We start from the raw sequence: 13,667 nt of genomic DNA on the forward strand, positions 1-13,667 counted from the left end.
TAATTACGCGAGGATTTTGTGTCTTGATCTCGTAATGTTCATCGTCTAGGCATAGATTGATGAACGTTTTGATAGGCTGTGTTTTACGAAGCAACCGACGCATTTGCTCTCTTATATTGAAAATAGGGGATGAAAAATGGCAGCAGAGACCTGATTGGAAATGGTAATACATCTAAGAGCGATAAGCATGTCCTAGTTAATGTATCACAGGAAATAATACTATTGAGAATTATTCTTCTAGAAATCGCTCATTGAAATAAGTGCGGCGTACCATAAATGTCTGCATATGTATATAATTCTCGGTATGCTTACTGCTTCGTTCTGAATCGAGCTGCTTCGATGGTACCGCTATAGAGACGACTGTGTAAAGTCTGGGTTAAAATGAATGACCAGCTCAGGTCTGAGATTCCGGGAGGACCGCAACGATTTTCCGATCGCTAGTACTAGGTTACAAAAAAACCACTTAGCAAAAACCAGCACTGAAACGGGCAAAAAGATTTTGCTAAACTCTCCACTGAAACCGAGCGTAGCTGCGAATCGAAATCTCTACTTGAAAATATAACCCCTAAATGAACTCTGATCGATAGCGACGGTGTGGCAAGGATAGTCACCTTATCTGTTTTCTTTTCTCCGTCCAGATTACGTTTAACGCCGCAATCGACATTTCAATGCAGTCCAAACATTAAATGAAACCCATATCCCGCCTTTGCGTGTGTAGAGCCCATTATTGTAACGTGTCTGATCAACGGCCTCGAACGTGATTATAAAACACCCACTTTAGCGGTCTCATGTCTACATCCTAGTCTCATGAACTGCCTGGAATACTGTAGTGAAGGTTAAAACAAATTGTGTGGTTTGATTGCTCAATTAAATGTCCTTGAGAAACTAAATGATAATACACAAGAAGTTACCTCCAGTGTCACACTGCAATACGTTGAATGGTTCTATCGAAATCTGGACGGTGAGAAACGCTGTCCAAGAGTAAAAAATAGTAAAGACCTGATTAAAATCCAAATCACTTAGCAACAACCCTGAATCTATCGTTGCGTACATTCAGTGAGGTCGAAGCTATGCATATACATTCGTCTAAGTGCGACATGCTATCAATATCTTGGCAGCGCTTCACAATCTCCAGTAGCAGCATGTAGTTTCAGGTGCCAACAGCAGGTTATAAAATAAAAACTGAATCACCAAAAGAGTGACCGACAAGACCAAGGCATACACAGGTGGCTTTGATTGTTGCTTCGGTTTAAACAACACCGTAAATGCTTTAGAATACTGCATGGTAGATGCCGTTCAGCAGGCTGCATTTCTTCACACTTCAGGAAGCAAATATTGCTCATTGTGAGACGAATGATCGCACCCGTGCCGGCAGAAAGGGCTGAAGGCTTGGAGCTCCTCGCGGATTATTGCTCGAATCATGGCTCGTAGGTCGAGGTCAGTGGAGGTCGGGGCAGTAGTGAAGCCGGGCTGCAATCGGGATGACTGTAGCTGGTCGAGGCGTTGGCAGGTCGTTATAATGGAATCAAAACTTGATGGATTCTGGGCAACTAGGGCGTTATAAGCCATTGAATTGATTCCCTTCAAGACAGTGTACACGTTCAGATTCCGGCATGGTGGGACTGATATGCCGACAGAGTGCCAGCACGGCCTCTATGTATGACGCATAGGACTCATCGGGACCTTGACGGCGGGTAGCGAGCGTGTTCCTTGCTATCTCCGTCCGACCAGCCGGGTCGGCGAAGTACTGTCGGAACTGCTGCTTGAAGGTAGGCCAGTTAGTGGTGTGGGGCTCGCGGTTAATAAACCAATTTCTGGCTACCTCAATAAGGTAGAAAGATACGTTCAGAAATTTCAAAGCATCATCCCACCAGTTGTAGGCGCTGCAGCGCTCATAAGTGTCAGGCCAGTCATCGACGTCTTCGTCGCGACAACCGGCGAACAGCGGCGGGTCGCGTTGTCGTGTGGGCACCATCGGAGGCGGCGGTGTAGCCGAGGTAGAGGGTCCGATCGGGTCGGGACTGCTCTCGGTTGACATGACGATGGTAGTTGTTAAACGGCGACCGCACCGTAGGTCCAGCGAGAGGTGGGGCACAAGGCAGCAAGGGGATCGAATTTCACCTCCACCACTTGTGAACGAAGGCCAGGTCCAGACGGCAAGGTCGTGAAGGCAAGGCAAGGTATGCCGTGTCAGCGTTTAAGCTGATGGAGAAAACTCAATCGCGCGCCGGAGCCGGCGCCGCGGGACGATGATGATGGTATGTACAAGAGGAAGAAGAAGATCATTGTATGTACAAATGAAAGAAGATCCGTCGAGGGCTCACAATATACACAACAGTTAATATGTCCTTCTTCTTTGAAGTATGGGTCTGTCCGACCTCAACATTCCAAATGGGCAAGTTAACGCAAATCTTTGCGTAAGGAATTTTGTAATTCTTAAAGCTAGCTGGAATATGCAAAATACATTCTATTCAGCATAATTTCAAGTTCTTTTTGTGTTATCTTTCTGAAACAGGTTTTCCCATTCACAGCGTTCATGTCAAACCAACTTAAAATAAATTGAAATACATGAAAGGAAAGGTGCGGCATCTTTCACACTTCCTCCGCGGTCATCTGAACCTAGCTGTAAGGTGGCGGTTGAGCTTGACCCCTGCTCTACGTTTTGTAAGCAGCAGCGATGGAAGCAGTCATAACCCAACATTGACAACCATTTCGAAGTACCTCCTCTTAGCTCTTCTCGTAAAATTCGCAGAGTGCTTCACCGCCGTTTCCATAGTCGATCGCACTGCTGTTGCCAAGCATCTCACCACACCCTGGGAGGCCCCATTATCTGTACGCCGAAATCTTTACGGTCTCTTAAGAAACAGGAAAGCCATTTACGCCCAAGTGGACGGAATGTTTGCGGTTGATGTTGTCCAGCCTGCTACCAGCTCGTGACCATCGCCAGTGGTACTTGTCAAGAATAAAAATTGGCTATGGCTTAGCTTGGTTAAGCCTGGTAATTGCGAAGCAATACGCGGGTTCGCTATTGTACCGCTTGTGGTGATGCTCTGGTTATGCTTATGCTAGTATGGCTATCATCGGTTTGCTTGAGCCCGGGTAGCTTGGGTGAGATTTCTCTCGTGTTTTCTTCAAACGTTCCTCTCGTCTCTCGGGTGCTTCTTCAGCTTGCCGTTTTTTTTTTCGCTTTTCATCCTGCCTCTCTCGATACTCACGTTCCTTCTCGAGTCGCTGCTGCCGCTGTTCCGAAGTTTCCTGGGCACGTTGCTCCCGTTTGGATGCGTTCCGGCGTTCCAAACTAGTAGTGCTGGAACGAGATGCACATTCCACACTCTCGGCCAAACTTATAACTTCCTCACTTGCTTCTGCCGTTGATTCTGATGCCGAAGACGCTGAGTGTACTTTTCTCCTGGCTGCATCTTGAGCTCGTCGCTTGGAAAGCCGTTCTTCTCGTTCTTCTTCTGTCTCCGTAGCTCGCTGATGCTTCCTCTTTGCAACCTGCCGAAACGTATAGGCGGGAGGCGGCATCTCATGGGCTTGACGAGAAGAGCGGGAGTTAGGCAGCGGCCGTGGCTATGCGCCGCGCAAGGCAACGGCTTGTGACGGGGCTCCATTTTTACACAGATGGTATGACGTCACATAGCGCACAGCGCCCCTGGTGAGAGGAGCGGGAGTCAGGCCGCGGCTGTGGCTATGCGCCGCGGAAGGCAACGGCTTGAGATGGGGTCCCGTTTTTACACAGATGGTATGACGTCACGCAACGAGGTCACGCAAAAGGTCAAGCGTGGCTGTGCGGCCGCGGCATGGCATGGGCTGAGGTGGTAGCTAAGGTAGTATTGCTTCGCAATAAAAATGGCAACATGCGATTCTGTGTCGATTACCGGAAACAGAATAATTGACCAAAATTATGTTTATATAATCGCCAGTACTGATGATTCCCTCAACCGTCTATGTGACACCAAGTCCTTTAAACTAGGTCTCAAAAGTGGGCATTGACAGATAGATCCGGATACAAGAGACTGAGAGAAGACAGCAGTTGGGACGCCTGGCGATCTGGACGAGTTTAGGATGCTCCATTTTAGTCTTTGCTCTGCGTCGGCCAGGTTTCAACGTGTAATGGGCACTTTTATCAGTACTAAAGTGGAAGATTTGCCTGGTTTAGCTTGATGATCTTATGCCTTTGTCGCCAACCCTAGCACCCGTCCAACTGGGAATTTTCGCTTAAGAACTAAAATGCGCACAACTCACAATCAAGCCTCAGCAATTGTATTTTAGTTTCAGGGAACTTCACTTTCTATGCCACGTTTTCAGTGCGCAAGGTGTCCGTTTTGATTTATAGGTTTATTTATTTATTTATACAGCTGGTTAAAAACTGCTCCTAGGACCTGCTTCTTGGGGCAATTTTAACAAGGTTTGCTTTTCGTTTTTGGAGTTTAACGTCCCAAAGGAACTCAGGCAATGAGAGACGCCGTAGTGGAGGACGCCGAAAATTTTGACCTCCTGGGGTTCTTTAACGTGCGCTGACATCGCACAACCCACGGGCACCTAGTTTTTCGCCTCCATCGAAAAGCGGCCGCGGAGACCGGGATTTGATCCGGCGTCCTTGGGAACAGTAGTCGAGCGCCGTAACCACTGCGCCACCCCGGCTGTAATACAATGGAAGGTATCACAATACAGAACTAAATGAAAATTCTTGTGAAGGATACAGGTTATGGCCGTGTTACCAAAAAAAAAAAATGAAGTCTTCCACTAGCACAATAACAAAAAAAAAAAAAGCAACACATGAAAGGGAGTGCTCCACATATGAATAAACATTCCACCAAGACTGCCGTCACGTCGAGGTTTTCACGTCTAATCCTCTAAAGGGCACTTGGCCAATTTCTTGGCCTTGGCTGGTACGTCCGACGCTTCATACACAATCAATCCAGAATAGTCGAACCGTTGATAGCACTACTGGTAAATGATGCCATTTCTGTTTGGAAATAACTAAGAAAAAGCCTTCCAGAAGCTCCGAGGCCGCCGACAAACAAGCTCATTTGATGGTAACGCTGCACCTTACGAACGCACTAAGCCAGGAGCATTGGTCTTAGGATGGTACATATCGAGTTGGAGGACAGATTAATAGCGATTTGTCGTTTACACGAGCCGAACACGGTCGCGATCCGTGACGGACTGTTCAACGACATAGAAGGGGACGTCCTACTCATGAGTGGGCCATCTGAAATCTTACGCTATTCTATATTCTTAGCAAACAGTATTCGTTATGTTGGATGGCAAACTGTAAATACCCGTCCTGTCTGCTGGCTGAGTTCTTACTGATGAATATGACGACGCTGTTTACAAGTCGGGATGTAAACACTAAACTGGAGACTCACGAGCACCGGTGACCTCCGCTTCCCAGGAAATCACCGACAATTTTAAGGCAAAAGCCTTAATTGCCTCATCGTTGTCGTGGACAAAATGTGTCCTGCTTTTGAGGCGGCTCTGATTGGTCGAGACGGGATGACGTCATCAGTCGCCAAATTCGAAGCGACCAACCAGAAGTCCTATGCCCAATCACCATTGAATCGATACTTAAAAAATAAACTAATAAACCTTGTCTCCCACCGCGGAATCCAACCTCCATCCCTTGGATCCCCGCCTAGCGCTTTACCACTGCACCAAGCCTAGCATTCGTTCTTTTTTCTTTGTTGCGTGGCTTTGGCACACGCGATAACACGAAACTCCGATCAAAAAACTAAACGACACACAAGGCAATACACATGAATGAACGTCATGATCAGCCAGTGTTGGAGTGGGCTCGTCGCTTTAAAACTCTCGCAGCAACAACAAGGGCTATACCCTTGAGAGCCATTCGGGAGGTTCCGCTGCCACTTTTTGGATAGCCAAAAACCACTCCAAACTCTCTCGAAAGTAAATTCGAGAAGGTCTGGCACCCATGTCACAGTGATAGGCCGCCATTTTGGAGCGCCGTATACAGTGGAGGCCCATAGGCATAATTACCTCAAATGGAACCCCATCCTCATTCTCTATGTTTAAATATCGAATGCGGTGCGAGTCTAGTGAAAACTACTTCTTTATATCCCGGTGTAATACATCCCAGAAATATATCCCTTCCCAACAATGTAAAAAACATGATCTATTGTTTCCGACTGCTTACAGATTAAACAATGGGACCCCCACAGAAAAAAAAGCCCCTTTGCTCGAAAAAGGACTTTACTAGTAATCTTCCGGTGTGTGATTTATAAAGCGGTCTTAGCTCCTGGCGGAACTTGCATTTTCTTTACTCTCTTTAACGCATCTGTGCCAGGGTCGTGACTGTATGTGGCCCTGTACAGAGTTATGGAAAGACATTATCACACAGACATCACAGACATTATCAAACTTTTTTTTTGTTGGGGCTGTAGGAAGAAGGAAAAGAAAATGCACGGGCTTGCTACTGGCTCTGCTGCCTGATTAATTTATAGGAAGGGAAAAGGCGCGTTAACTGTCTCCCTTATTTTTGTGGATTCTTTTATTTATAGGAAGGGAAAGACGCGGTAACTGTCTCACTTGTTTTCATTGGACACCGCAACCGCACCGTAAGGGAAGGGAGGAAGGTGGGAGGAAAAGTGGAAAGGGAGAAAGAGGAGCCGTAGTGGAGGGCTACGGAGTAATTTCGACCACCTGGGGATCTTTAACGTGCGCTTACATCGCACAGCACACAGACGCCTCTTCGTTTCGCCTCCATCGAAACGCAGCCGCAGAGGTCGCGTGCGAACCCGGGTATTCCGGCACAGTATACCTCAACCACGCCGTAAGAGAGGGGAGGAAGATGGGAGTGAAAGTGGAAAGAGAGAAAGAGGAGCCGTAGTGGAGGGCTACGGAGTAATTTCGACCACCTGGGGATCTTTAACGTGCGCTGGCATCGCACAGCACACGGACCCCTCTTCGTTTCGCCTCCATCGAAACGCAGCCGCCGAGATCGGGTTCGAACCCGGGTACTCCGGTTTCGAACCCGATTTCGGCGGCCTCGTGCGGACAGAAGAGGAAATAGAGAAGAAAGGAAAAAGAAGAGGGAGAGAAACACGCGCGCCGCAGCAACAGCCATCGCCCACCACCGAAGCAGTGGCGGGTGCAATGACGGCCTACAACAGATTAAATTCGGTGGCTGGCTAGCCCCTGCCGCAATCGGCGTTGACCTACCGTCCCAGCTCCGTTAGGTCAGGAGCGGCCACCCTTCACCACCTCCCTCTCGTTACACCAAATATTTCATTGAGAAACGCGCTGAAAGAAACCTAAACACTCTCGATGGCCTCCCTGCAATACTCACATATTCCTCACGCTACTTCTTTGGTGAAGACAACAAACTCAGGCAGCAGGCGCTGCGATATTTTTTTTGCGGTGCCACGCCCAGGATCGTGAAACGCTCTTCATAATTCCCATTGACTACAATGAGGATGATAGCAAGGTTCCGCGAGGGGCAAATACTGCGCCTTTCCTTTCGTGTAGACGACTTATAGAACGCAGGTGAACTTTAATGCGTTCTTATGAAATGCTGGTTATTTTCGACAAGGGGCGCGCGATGTACCATAACGGCAAGTTTTGCAGCACAATGCGAATAATGCATATACGAAGCCGACCTAACCAGGCGTCCAGTCCAGGCGTCCGTGCCGCCTTTCATTTGCCGCTTCCTCGAACGCCGCATCACACAGCAAACAAAATCTGACCCAGATGTCTAGGAGGCGTTAGCGCAGCAGGCATCAGCGGCGTTTGAATTTGACTTACAGGATAGAAAAGGCGCAGTACCTGTCACAGCTCTCCGCGGACATATGTACCACTCCGTAAAGAAAGAGAGTAATGTAAAACAGTAGCCCCTTTACTCGAAGCCATACGAAGAGGGGTCCGTGTGCTGTGCGATGTCAGCGCACGGTAAAGATCCGCAGGTGGTCGAAATTACTCCGTAGCCCTCCACTACAGCTCCTCTTTCTATCTTTCCACTTTCCCTCCCACCTTCCTCCCTTTCCTTACAGCGCGGTTGAGGCGTCCACAGAAAACAAGTGAGGCAGTTACCGCGCCTTTCTCTTCCTATAAATCAATCAGGTTACTCGAAGCCATATTCACCGCCACATTCGCAACATGCGTAGCAGAACGCTGCACTCAGGCTTTCGCCTTTCAGCGCTTCAGTCGCTAAAGTGTCTCGTAATGTATCCTTTTTAGACCTTTATTCAAGCTCATAGGGCTGACCTTCAACAGACAGTTATAAATAGACTGCATTGAAAAGCCAGTTTGACCCTTATGGCCTTGCCTGATAAGCATGAGTCGCTAGAGGCAATGTTCAACTGCTCTCTGATGAATTTCTAGACCAAGAAAAGTCAGCAGACGTTGGTGGTGGTTCTTGGGGTTTAACGTCCCAAAGCGACTAATTCTATGAGAGACGCCGTATAGTGGAGGACTCCGGAAATTTCGACCACCTGGGGTTCTTTAACGTACACTGACATCGCACAGCACACGGGCGCCTTGCTTTAAGCCTCCAACGAAAAGCGGCCGCTGAGGCCGGGATTCGATCCCCCGTCCGTGGCAATAGTAGTCGAGCGCCGTAACCACTGCGCCACCCCGGTGGGGTCTAGAAACAAAAGTGACGAAACGAGTCGAACAATTTGATAAGGCTCAATGGCCTAGAGAAATTTCACGATTCAGTTGAGATGTACCCGACCTGAAGTGGCACAGCTGTCGCCTGAACGTTGAAATTCGCGGGATTTCAGACACCGATAATGAGGATTTGCAAAAGTTAACGACCTAAGCTCGAGCAGTATCCTGAAAAATTACGCTCAATTGAGATAAAAGCCATACACAGGTTTCCCGCTAAGCAGGGTAAAGCACGGGGTGTAATTGTGCGCTTCTAAAAACTTGATGTTCGCTATTGTTGGCTGGCAAAATATAGGCACTGCAAATGTGAGAGAATGGCATGCTTATCTACGAAAACATAACACAATTCTCTCATAATATTCTATCCCTACCAAGGAATGTGCTAAGGAATTCACTTACGCGCTCCTTTCGTACGTGAATGGAATGATACTCGTAAGAAAACAGCCCGCTGCACGAGCAGCTGTCATTCATCACGGGGACGATCGCGCCGGCCTGAAGGGAGAGCATACACCTTTGTTATATGTTTATAAAATGTGCCACCGCTCGTGAAGACATTCGCTCAAAAAAAGTATCAGCCCAAGTTTACCGTGTTTGTTCTTTTACTTATTTATTTACTTAACCATACTTCAGGTCAATGCTCAGACCCCGAGCAGGAGGGGCATTACAACAATAAGACGGTAAAATGAGGCTCTAAAACAAAAGCAACAAATCTGGACACCACAAATTCACTTCCGCCATCTCAGCGAGTAAAGGGGCACAAATCCCGAACACCAACGGGATGAGTGAAAAACAAAAGTACAAAAGTAAAATTAGGCTATATATACAACAAATAGCTAGACTGGGAATTTATGTCCGTTTATGATATATCAAAAATAAAACAAAAATATGCAAAAATCTAGAATACAATGCAAATCAATGCGCCTGTGCATGCAAAAAAAAAAAAAGGAGTCCAGGTCTGTTACAAAACTGTTTGATTCAAATACGATCGGTGGTAATTCGTTCCATTCTTTCACTGTTTTAGTGACAAAAACTGTTCTTACAGGAGTTTGTTTCTGAAAAAAAAATCGCAGGAAGTGTATGTAGATTAGTATACCTTAATAGCCTTGTGGTAGCTTGCCGAATATAATTTGGAATGTTTGACAATTTTTTCCGAACATAAAATGTATGTAGGAGCAGAAGTGTACTTATTTTCAGACATATTTGCAACGTTGAAATTTGGTTTTGCTTGAGTGAAGAAGTAGAATCTAGTGTTTCCGTATATTTCCGTATATTACCCTTACCGCTTTTCTTTGAATACGCATCCGGTTTTTTTGATGTCCTTCTTAGTGCGGAGTTCCTAGAGTACTGACGCATATTGCAGTTTGGACCTTATGAATGTATTATATGCTAGACGTACTGTAACTACAGGTTCACTTTTAAGAAAGCACAACTTTTGAAAAACAAGCACGAATGTCTGAGATATATGTAGACCCTGCCAGATTATTTGTAAGAGTCACTCCTGGGTACTTGTACTCATGAAGTTCGCAAATCGTACTGCTGCAAAGCCTATAAGTGAATGTACTGGGATGTCTTTTTCTGGTCATGCGTAGAACAGGTTTTGCCCAGTTAAACTCCATGTTCCCCTTTTTACACCAGCCATGAATTGCGTAGAACACGAGAACACGAACACAGCCATGAATTGCGTAGAAAACAACAGAGTCGCCTGCAAAATACTCTGATTGAAATGCCATTCGGTAGAACGTCTATTAAATCATTATTACAAATTAGGAACAACAGTAATCCCAGTACAGTTCCCTGGCGAGCTCCACAAGCAACTAATAGCATTTTTTTTAAGGAATAACAGCGCGGAGACAAAGGACAAGGAAGAAGATAACACCTGCGCTGACTATCAACTGCAGTTTATTAGAAAGAAACACGCAAAAATATACTCTTTTCACAACCAATAACGCATGTGCAACACCAATCGCCAAACAGATACCTCAGTCTTTTGAATCAAGATAGATTAGTTCACAGTCATGAACAGATACAGAAGGGGTGCTTACACAGGAGTCATGATTTTTATGAATGTGAAAGGCTTCACTGATTTCCCTTGTTAGTTTATCTTTGTGTTTGTACAAAATTTTTGTTTCATTGAAAAGGGGAACACATGAATTTTTAGAACGGACATCTTGCTATCGTCTGTGAGAAAGAACTTGAACTGTTCGTAAGTACCTATCAACCGTAAATATCATCCGGAAAGTCCCTTTAGCCACAACAAACTAGACACCTGCTAAGAGAACCGAAATCTGTGTAATTTAAAGGAGAGAACAGTCTACGAGTCGAAGGCTAACGTTGGCGATATTTTTTTTGTGTTATTTGTATAGAAAAGAGTTAGTCTTACGATAATGTTTAGGGATAAAGAATACTAAATGCAAAGGGGAAGGAAAAACAACGTGCCGCTTTGCTTTAGTATTCTTTATCCCTAAGCATCATCATAAGACTAACTCTTCTCGATACCAAAAACAAAATACAGAAAACGTATCTCCAACGTTCGCCTTGAACTCGTAGACTGTTCGCTCCTTTAAATTCTATAATAACGCACCCCTGAGTCCCCCTTAGTTCCCCTTCAATTCTCTGCTTAAAAACTGTAAGAAATAAGCTCAGAAACCTGGATGTCACAAATCCTACGCAACGATGACGTGACTCGAGAACGTTAACTTTGCTCCGGGAAATGACCTGGCATTTGGTTGCACACTTTTATTCTCCATGCTGGTAAACGTTGACGCGAGACGACAACTATAATAGCATGCGCATCAATTTCTGGTTCCGTGTGGCTCATGTGGTTCCGTGGCTCATGAGCAACAAAGAACACCACATATCAAGATGCCTCTCGTCGTAAACAATTCGTGCAAACCCTGTAAGGAATTTATTGTGAAATAGAGGGCAAGATATTTCGCTTCTCGACCAAAAACATTTATAACGTACACTCAGCTGTCTACAGGTCTCCTCCAGTGGCTACTAATCAATGTCGTAATGGCTCAAAATCAATTTGTTTATTGGCCGTTTAATACTATGGCGTCCCTTGGAAGACATATATTGAATGTCTGAGAAAAGCATAACAAGTTATCGGTGCATCCTTTCATATACATGTAATTTAGGTGTTGATTAGAATATATGATTTTTTTGGTAGAGAAATTTGCTTGAAAGAGTCATAATGACTCTAGCTACTGGTCGCGTTCTGCGGCTCGGCTGCCGCCTCAAAATGGTAGGCGGTAAATGTACTGCAAATGTCGAAAAAAATATATTTCGTGTTGTGAAGCGATGTCTATTGTAAAACAAGGCAGCATTTGTTACATGACTGCTGAAAAAACTAATACATGACAATAATCCGTAATCAGTATTCCGAACGACTAGTTTTGCTTTTAGTGCAGTTTGTTAAAAAAATATAAACGATTGAGCTTCACAAGTAACCTGTATAGCTTTTTCATTTTCCTTGCATTACCTTCAGTTTTAAACGTTGTGGAGGGCAGGACCCGCTAGGAGGCGTTGCATTCTACTTCCACGCGGTTGAAGAATAAACAGGCATACATGGTTTTACTGTACGGATGGACAGACTGTTTGGTTGGTTGGTTTGTGGGGTTTAACGTCCCAAAGCAACTCAGGTTATGAGAGACGCCGTAGTAGAGGACTCCAGAAATTTCGACCACCTAGGTTTCTTTAACGTGCACTGACAGCGCACAGCACACGGGCGCCTTGCTTTACGCCTCTATCGAAAAGTTGCCGCCGAAGCCTGGATTCGATCCCGCGTCCTGTTTGCGAATGGGCCACCTGTTAGCCATCCTAATAACATAACAATGCTCATTTCATTGTGACCCTCACGTAAGTGCTTGATTCCACCGCTATAGGCACACAGCTGGCGGCCAAGGCCAGAGAGAATTTGAAACCGCTAGCGTTATCAGGCGTCATACATCCTTTAAGGGCAAAGAAATCACGTGAGCGACGCTGACTTATGTTTCCTACTTGCAGATATTTGCAGCAACTCCACGCATTGCTTCCATATTTAACTGCGCATCGATAGCATATGAGTCCAATTCAGTTTCTGGAGGACAACTATTATGACAAGAAAGCCGGAGTATATATATATATATATATATATATATATATATATATATATATATATATATATATATAGATAGATAGATAGATAGATAGATAGATAGATAGATAGATAGATAGATAGATAGATAGATAGATAGATAGATAGATAGATAGATAGATATATATATATATATATATATGTATATATATATATATATATATATATATATATATATATATATATATATATATATATATATATATATATATATATATATATAGGATACGAGAACATTTAACGTACTTGGCCGCTTAAAAAATTATAGAGCGAAGTGTACGCTTCATTTAAAGAAACATTTTATTGGACTCGGCATTTGGGCCAGACGCTGGCCTTCATTCGCACTCCTGACGAAGGCCAGCTTCTGGTCGAAACGTCGAGGCCAATACAATATTTCTTTAAATGAAGCGTACACTTCGCTCTATAATTTTTTAAGCGGCCAAGTACGTTAAATGTTCTCGTATCCTATATATATATATAGGATACGAGAACTTCGCTCTCTCTCTCTCTCTCTCTCTCTCTCTCTCTCTCTCTATATATATATATATATATATATATATATATATATATATATATATATATATATACATACATATATTTGCGAAAAGACATTCTTGGCGGCGGTCCGGTCTTTTTACGCCGGTCGAACCGCCGACGAAGAATAAATGAAGTTAAATGAAGTGTTAATTATCTTCGCTATTTATATATAGTAGCAACTTAATTCTCAGCTTGGGAAGTCTTATTTTTCGCTTTCATGGAGTTATGAAGGTCAGTGTGAGACGATAGTTGAGCTCACGTATTTCTTTTAACTCTTTTTAACCAGGAGTTGGTGTAATTAAAGGAAAAAATTTTTACAAAAACGCAATAATCCGTCTTTGAATATTGAAGCCGGTAAATATTGCTG

At 44.6% G+C, this 13,667-nt stretch overlaps 1 protein-coding gene across 1 annotated transcript in view; it reads left to right on the forward strand.

The window, feature by feature from the left end:
• The window catches only part of LOC146177196 (ionotropic receptor coreceptor Ir8a-like), an 86,778-nt gene that overhangs the window by 14,069 nt on the left and 59,042 nt on the right, over window positions 1–13,667 (forward strand). The window lies entirely within an intron of this gene.

This window comes from Amblyomma maculatum, chromosome 10 (assembly GCF_055883805.1).
Source record: "Amblyomma maculatum isolate TAMU_Amacu chromosome 10, ASM5588380v1, whole genome shotgun sequence".
Taxonomy (NCBI): Eukaryota; Metazoa; Arthropoda; class Arachnida; order Ixodida; family Ixodidae; genus Amblyomma; species Amblyomma maculatum.